The sequence below is a fragment of the Balaenoptera physalus genome (assembly GCF_965194825.1).
Source record: "Balaenoptera physalus genome assembly, chromosome: 12".
Lineage (NCBI taxonomy): Eukaryota > Metazoa > Chordata > Mammalia > Artiodactyla > Balaenopteridae > Balaenoptera > Balaenoptera physalus.
The window spans coordinates 52,969,423-52,978,101 of NC_138897.1; the positions used below are offsets into that span (position 1 = coordinate 52,969,423).

The following is an 8,679-nucleotide window of genomic DNA, read 5'->3' on the forward strand; positions in this document are numbered from 1 at the left end:
CTGGATGCATGGCGCCCTAGGAGGGGTTTTGACCTAGATAAGTGGGCACTCTCTGGTAGAGGCAATCTTGAAAGAAGACTGCCAGTAGGACCGTCTGTCAGCAGCTTTCTCAGTTACTGGGGAACTACATTCTCCAATTCTTAAGAAAGTTCTGGGAGGCACACCATAATGAATGCTTATTAACATTTTAAAACTTTAGTACCTAGCCATTTTATTACGGGGTCTAGTAAACACAAAATTAAACCACCTGGTATACAAATTCCTCTTACAGGAAATAAGGCCATGTGTAGGAACATAACTTCTTGGGGTTGAGACCGAGTATAAAAGAGGTGAATAAAGAATATCATATTTGGCTCTTTCGGTCTCTTTGGTCTCGGTGGCAGAAGTGAGATGACGAAGGGACCATCCTCGTTTGGAAAGCGTCGGAATAAGATGCACACATTGTGCCGCCGCTGTGGCTTCTAAGGCCTGCCACCTTCAGAAGTCGACCTGTGGTAAATGTGGCTACCCTGCCAAGTGGAAGAGGAAGTATAACTGGAGTGGTAAAGCTGAAAGACGAAATACCACCCGCACTGGTCGAATGAGGAACCTAAAAATTGTATACCGCAGATTCAGGCATGGATTCCGTGAAGGAACAACACCTAAACCCAAGAGGGCAGCTGTTGCAGCATCCAGTTCATCTTAGGGATTTCAATTATTAGTCACACAATAAATGTTCTGGTTTAAAAAAAAAAAAAAGAATGTCATATTTGAAATCCAGAGGAATGAGAGTGGTGGTGTGGGGTGGAAGTAGGAAAAGCATAAGGGTAAAGATGAGAGAATACGTATGATTAAATAGCATTAGGGAAAAGATTAATGTGAGGGATGTTTGATATTCAACTTCAGTTCTTTAGCACTGTAATGTATAAACCACCCCCTCTATTTCCACCATAAAAGACATGCAGGAGGGTTTGGGGGTTTTGCTTTGTTGTTTGTCATATTGTGTGTTTCTGGTGTTTTGTGGAAATCAATTAAAGATACAGCAGAAATGTTGTTACAGAGGCGGGTGGGGATTGACAGATTGAAATAGAAGTAATGGAACTCTTAAGGACACCGAAACCCTAGGAGACATCTAAAATTGCAGCTATTTTTATTACTTCCCGCGTTTGCCCACAGCAACTAGCTCACACATGCAAGGGCTTAACGTGCTTGCTTTGGTGCCTGCAAGGAAGAAACTGTAGGGAAACTCACTAGGCCCTAATGCACAGCCAAATCAAAGGAGAGGAAGTCCAAGAAATAAAGGTGGTGGGAAATGCAGGGTGCATTCCCAAATATACACAGAAAGAAAAGTCATCTGATCCAGAAAGCCCACAAACATTCTCCTGACAACCAGAGATAGTTCTTTGCGTAAACCTCTAGAGGTGTAGTTCTATAATTTAAAGGAGTTCCCTCTATCCAGATTGTAAATATCATGCCCCCTGAATTTTTAAATTCCTTGTTAAAAATGTTTTTGCTTTCCTTCAAATATCCTAATTTAGCTGGTAAAATTTGCATGTACCTACATGTTAGTAGACCAGTTGATTGGTGTGCATGACTAAATTCTATTAGATTATACATACAGAGGTTTAGATATGGCATTGCACTGTACTGTTCAATGCTGCTGAAAGAACTAATTTTTAAAAAATGTCCTAGAGGTTTGGTTCCTCAAGATAAAGAAAATATTCAGAAAGTAATAAAGTACAGTTTGTTAAAGAAGTATAGCAGATAATTAATTCTTAATAGACATAAGTCGCATCTTCTAGAGCAAATTTTAAACTGACATTAATCTCAGAGAATTGAAAGAAATGTTTGTGATTGGAAAAAAATAACCCAAAGTTTTCTTCATCTTATTCTTCTCTTACAACTTTTTATCACCTTAAGAATGTGGGTGTCAGATGTAAGAATTATCCATTATAAAAATTCATTAAGGTATGTGAGAACAAACATGACCGACAAATATTGACTGTATAGTTGAACAGCATATCCAATTGAACACCATGTGTGGTTTTCAAAATGTATGCCTATAGTTTTAAAGAAGGTAAAAAATAATTTACCGGTGTTTTCAAAATTAAATGCAAGCTCCAATTCTTCATTTATAGCAGATGATTTTTTGACTTGACTATCTGGATTATATATTTTTTGATTAACTGAAGTACTGAGCTATTCAATTTTGATCAAGAAAGCTTAAAATGTAGTTTTCACATCTTTAACTCCCTACTAATCCTAATGTTGTGTTGCACACACCATAGGTTTTTAACAATTAGTGAACAGAATTTTGAGAGAAAATTAGATCATGTGGCTGAGACTGTAGATTATTTTCATGTTATCCAGTGGTACATATCAATGATTATCGGGTAAAACAGTAAAAAGTCATATTAAAAATAACAAAAATATCAATTAGCCTAATGTCATATAGCAATAACATAATTATTTGTTTTATACATATCTTACACTTACTGATGTGCTTTAAATACCGTATATTCCTTTAAAAGTATCCAAACAACAATCCATCTTACAGTTGAGGAAACTAATGTTCAGAAAAAATAAGCGAGTTGTCTAAAATCACATTGTGGATTACAGAACTTGGAGGAAAACTCATGAATGTCTAATTCTAAAATCCAATATTTTTAACCAACACATATTCTTTTAAATTAGTTTTCATTTTGATTGTAATAAATATTCATAAAACTGGTTTTATCTCCAATAAAGCAAAATTTCAGTCTTCACTTGTAAATTGTTCACGTTCTGGTAAGATGTCAACCTTTTAATATATTTGAAAGTTGACCTTATAATTTTAATGCCGCTAATGTTCCCAGCAAATAGCAGAAGTAGTCCAAAGGGGAGAAGAAGAGATGAGAAAGAAAAATATATAATCTATGAAAGACTGAGTGAGGAATAGATTGGTCTGCTTCTAGAAGGAGTTTGTAAGTAGCCAGATTCATGGAATCAGGGATGTTACATAGTTTAGTGGAAAGAGAAAGATTTTAGGGCTAGAAGTCCTGAGGTAGCACCCCAAAATTAATTGCCAATTACTAATACCATGACTACATATCAACCACACAAACTTTGTCAGCATTGGCATCCTTATCTCTATCATGGGCATAATAACAATGCCTGTCGTGTACTTAATTTAAAAGGCTATTGTGAGAGGCAAAAAGAAATGGTATATGAAAAATCTTTGTCAAATGTAAACGTATATAAATACTAATTTCGATCTTTTAACCTTGACAGGTGATTATCACAGCAGTTGTTCATTATGAATAAGCCTGCGAACAAAGTCTATAACTTCAGCTTAGTTTTCCAGTCAAGACAAAGTAAAACTGAAAACATAAAACTAAAATTATCTGACCTTCCCAAGATGATCTATTTTCTGCCAATATTATAGCTGTGTTTATAGTACAGCAGAATAATATAGTCATTCACATAAATCAAAGAGTTCAGGTTTTAGTGAAGCATTCTCAAAAGGGTTTTGTTAAATTCAACACTTAAAAAAATACTTTTTTATCCTTAAGAGACAACTCTTGTGGTGCAAAAAACTACAAAGTATTAAAGAAACATATTCCACTTTGTACGTTAACCTGGAAAGATACTTAGTTGTTGAACAACCAATAGATTGAGCCTCTATGCTGTCCAAGCACGATGCCATGCATGAGTCTATAAATGTAATTAAGACTTGGGGTCTGCTCTGCAGGGGCTTCTGTCCCCACAGGGAGACGAGTCACATGACTAGCCACTACAAGAGGTGGTAAGTGCACAGCAGAAATGAGGCTGATTGCATTGCAACTATGAAAAAGAATATATGACTCTGTTTCTTCATCATGGCAATACTTAAAATGAGTGTGGAAGGATAATTTCCCAAACCCCAAGGGGAGAAAAAGAACATTCTAGAAGGGAATGACATAATCAAAAGCATCAAGGTGCGATGGCAGGGCTCATTTTCAGAACGGTCAAGTCATTTGACAGGACTGTAGAATAGAATGGGGTGACAAGGAATTAGGCTTGCTTGAAGTGGGGTCAGGTTCAGATAATGCTCAGCCCTGCATAGCATGCTAAAGAATTTAGATTTTTATGCCTTAGGTTATGGAAAGTTGTGATAAGTGGTTAATATCCAAATACATAAAGAACTCATAAAACTCAATAGCAAAATACCAAGCAACGTGATTACTAAGTGGGCAAGAAAACCAAATAGACATTTTTCCAAAGAGCATACTCAAACGGCCAACAGGAACGTGAAAAGGTGTTCAGCGTCACTAATCATCAGGGAAATGAAAATCAAAAACGCTGAAATATCACCTCAGACCTTGTTAGAATGGCTATTATCAAAAAGGCAAGATAATAAGTATTGGTGAGGATGTGGTGAAAAAAGAACCCTTGTGCACTGTTAGTGGGAATGTAAATTGGTACAACCACTGCGGAAAACAGTATGGAAGTTCCTCAAATAATTAAAAATAGAACTACCATATGATCCACCAATTCCACTTCTGGGTATGTATCCGAAGGAAATGAGAACAGAATTTTGAAGAGATAATCTGCACTCCCATGTTCATCGCAGCATTATACACAATAGTCAAGATATGGAATCAACTTAAGTGCCCATCAACAGATGAACGGATAAAAAATATGTAATGGACTACACTTCAGTCATGAGAAAGAAGGAAATTCTGCCATTTGCAACAAAATTGGCTGGATTGCCCTTGAGGGCATTATGTGAAGTGAAATATCAGATAAAGACAAATACTGTATGATTTCACTTATTTGTAGAATCTCAAAAAACCCAACCTGTTAAAACAGACAGTAGAATGAATGGTGGGTAACAGGTGCTGAGGGGTTGGGGAAATGGGAGATATTGGTCAAAATGTACAAACTTCCAGTTATAAGATGAATAAATTCTGGGCATTTACTGTACAGCATGGTGATTATAGTTAATAATCCTATGTTTTATACTAGAAAATTGCTGAAAGAGTAAAACTTAAATGTTCTCACAGCAAAAAAGGAAATGATAATTATAAGACTTGATGAAGGTATTAGCTAATGCTAAAGTGGTAAACATTCTGCAATATACAAGTGTATCAAGTCAACATATAATATTGTACACCTTAAACTTATACAATGTTATGTGTCAATTTTATCTCAATAAAGCTGGAAAATAAATTAGATTAAAATAAATTAAAATGATTCTCATAAAGTCCTGTAGTCAATGACCAAAGAAAGCACATGTATATAACTATTTCATTGCACTTTAATATTAATAGGATGGTTCAGTCCTTAATATGACTGTTTTATTTAATAAATGTATTATGAATATTGTTATATGGCCCTTTAAGGGAGATTTTGACTTAGAAAATAACTGATCTTTTGGGTAGGAAAGAGATACGCTAAAATTGGAAAGGGTTCCTAAAAGAAAATCCAACAGTCTCAAAGAAACAAGAGACCACTCTGATTCTGGTAGAAAAACAAATCTATTCCTCCTAGTTGCAGTAATGGAACCTTCACTAGCTTAAAAGGAAATCTGTACATCAGAGAATAAATGGCACTCAGACTGCTCTCAGAATCATGTCAGAAGGTGATGGGGAGTTAACTGACACAACCTACTGGCTTGCTTGATGGACAAAGACACAGACAGCAGCATAAACCAGACCTAAAATGGAAGCAGGCAGAATCAGGAAAAGAAATAGACCTTACGAGATACATCTGTGTGCACACACGGGCATTAGCATACTTGATGTAAGTAATGTAAAATAGAGGAATCACAATTTTTTGGTATATTTTATCCTATTATGTGTTCATTAAAATGAAGAGGATGTGGGCAGGTCATTCATCATTTTACCCTTTCACAATTGTGTGAGAAATACTTAGTGTGTATTAGCTGAGTCTTTTCTGGCTTTAATTTACGTTATCTCAGTGAAACTACTCACATGGATCCCAAGTAGGTCAAGTTCTTCAATCAAAGCTACCTGAAATTATCGGCATTTGCTAATGCATTGTGGCATCAAAGTCAACAAGTCTGGTAAGCTGCTACACAGGTTTGGAAAGACTTCGTTAAGAAAAACTTCAAATGTCTAAGAAAATATACACTGAGGCATAATGCCATGTTGTTTAAATCCCAAACACTTCTAGCTTGCTTTTCCCAAAATATCCCTTGACTCATCAGTCAGTTTCAAAACTTGGAGACTTTGGGCATCCAAGATGGATTAGAGTTACACAATGTTTGACTTCTCAAGGTAAAAGCACTATATTGGGTCCCAAGACATCTTTTCTGCTAAGGTAATAAATCTCTCTCTCTCTCTTTACTTCTCTCTCTTCTTTTTTCTAACCTAAGAACTGGAATTATGCAAATTAAAACAGATCACTAGTTATTGCAGCAAAATCATAGTTTTTACAAAATGCTATGGATTTCTGGAATGATATATATACATTATGATTTTTTTAGGTCATGGGAATGGCTAAACAATTAATTCACAATGTTCTTTACATTTTTTAGATTTATAGTTGAAAGTGAAGAGGCTCTATTTCCATAAAGGCCAGAATGTATGGATTTGCTGGTTTTATTCTTGACCAAGATATTCTTTGATTAAATGGAAAATTTCCCTTTATCTATGAAGTTGATATTAGATACAGAGGAAGACATGCATTTTTGTGTAAGAAGTTTCTTTAACATTATCACTGCTTCCCCTCCTGTTAATGGTATACATTAATAAGAATAGATGAGATTTGAGATGTAGGCTTTCCATTTTCTCTCTACAAAAATCTTGGCCCATACAGAGCTTCTATCTTTGACCTTGGCTTCATCAACACCATGATCTCAGCAATTCATCTATCATCTCTGCCTTTTGACCTAACAAATATGACCGCATTACATCAGAGAAGAGTGCCAGGGTCAACAATGTTTTAGAGTTACAACTGCATATGAACCTATGTGCTTGCATTTTCAGCAATACTGTTGTCTAGCTCTATTTATTTCTAAAATAAAAAGGAGCAAATAATGTGATTTGCTACCAAATATTATTCCAAACAGCAAATATTGTTAATATCTCTGGACAATAGAGTAGGATTCAGTAGGCCTGGTTACAAAGCCAATTCTAGCTTTCTCTTAAATAAAGCTCTATATTTATTTGAATGATATCTGATTGGTTATTGATAAATACTAAAAATCAATGAAGAGAACTGATTGACCTAATATTCCACTTATCTATATCTTTTGTAAGTCAAAACTCCAAGTAAGGAATTTGAGAGTTAAAATATTGTGTTGGTGCCAACCCCCCTCACCATTTACGTGTTTTCTAACTGGAACAGTTATGTCTGTGCAACACAATTCAGCCTTCAGGCTAGAATGGATGGGGCTAAATGTTTTCAGTTTACTTCTGAAAACATTTCATTCATTGCAAGTAAGATTTCAGCTCCATCTTTCTCATCTATCAATGGGGCCAATGTATGCTTGGAGTTATTAAATAACCACTTTCCATCATATGGGTTGAAATACAAAGGGAACTGGCCTTCATTATGGACTAACCCAGCAACTGTGCAGAGACAGAAATCAGAGGGGATAGGAGACTCCTTGAGACAGGAGTCCTATGCCTCCTTCTCGGGCTTTCCTTAGCACCAGCCCCACTGTCCTCTGTAAGTTCCAAAAGAGACCCCTGAATCCTGGCTCTAAATTTAATTCTTGGCTTAAAACGATTTTCTTTTACCTAAAACCAAAGAAGGCCTAAGAAATATAACTGGTAACCAAGAAGTCTCCAAGAGAAATCAAAGAAGGTTAATTGGTTCATAATCCCCAAAGATTCTGGCCTAAGAATTTCTTGCAAAAGGCAAAGTAAACTTCATTTAAATATTTTTCATATACATAATATCAATCAACTGTCATAATGACATAGTAGAAAAATCTCTAGTAAACTTGGTCTCTCTATACAATAAGAGCCCCAAATAAATATGGCATTTCAAGAGGGTAAAGCCATATATTATGCTAACAGTTCACCCAGACAAAGACATGTTATTCTGCATGTGGGACAGGTGGCATTAATTTCTTAGAATAAGCAGATTAACATGAAATATGAATTTGATTCTGGTTCATTTGAGGAAAACAAGATCCCGCCTACCTTGAGACAGAGGTACCATATGGACATAAGCATAGGCAATGAGAAAAAGACACTAGAAGAAGGCACGTTGCCAAATATCATGAGTTTTAATCTGTTTACCAATGGTGTCCTAGATACCTTGAAAGGCCTTTACTTTTCCCCCAGAGTTTTCAGGCTACAGCATGAATATGAATATGTATTAAGAGGGATAAATGATTCAACTAAGATTTATTCTGTTAACTAAGAGAGCCAGAGGCAATTTCATATTTGCATTTTTATTATCACCTCTTAAAATAAGATTACATAAATTCTAAATTATCCAATTGTTTTCCAAAACTTTTTTTTGCATCACATTTTGAATTAAAATTTATATTTGAAATAAAATCAATTTTGGGGAAAAAATTACTCTCTTCCACCTATGGGATTTGGTGGAAACTTTAAATTTCCCTTTTTATAATACTTTTCCAAAGACTATTGACCATGCAATGAATATTTTCAGTTCTAAATTCAAGACTGGTGTTTTGTTAATGTATATATTTTTAAAAATATGAAGTGATTCAATGAGATAAGGTGAGTGAACTGGTTC

The 8,679-nt window shown here is 35.3% G+C and overlaps 1 pseudogene across 1 annotated transcript; it reads left to right on the forward strand.

The window, feature by feature from the left end:
- The first annotated feature begins 375 nt into the window (after positions 1 to 375).
- Positions 376 to 741, forward strand: LOC309639208 (large ribosomal subunit protein eL37 pseudogene; annotated as a pseudogene). The gene has a single exon. The product of its transcript is annotated as a large ribosomal subunit protein eL37 pseudogene (transcript).
- Positions 742 to 8,679: the final 7,938 nt, after the last annotated feature.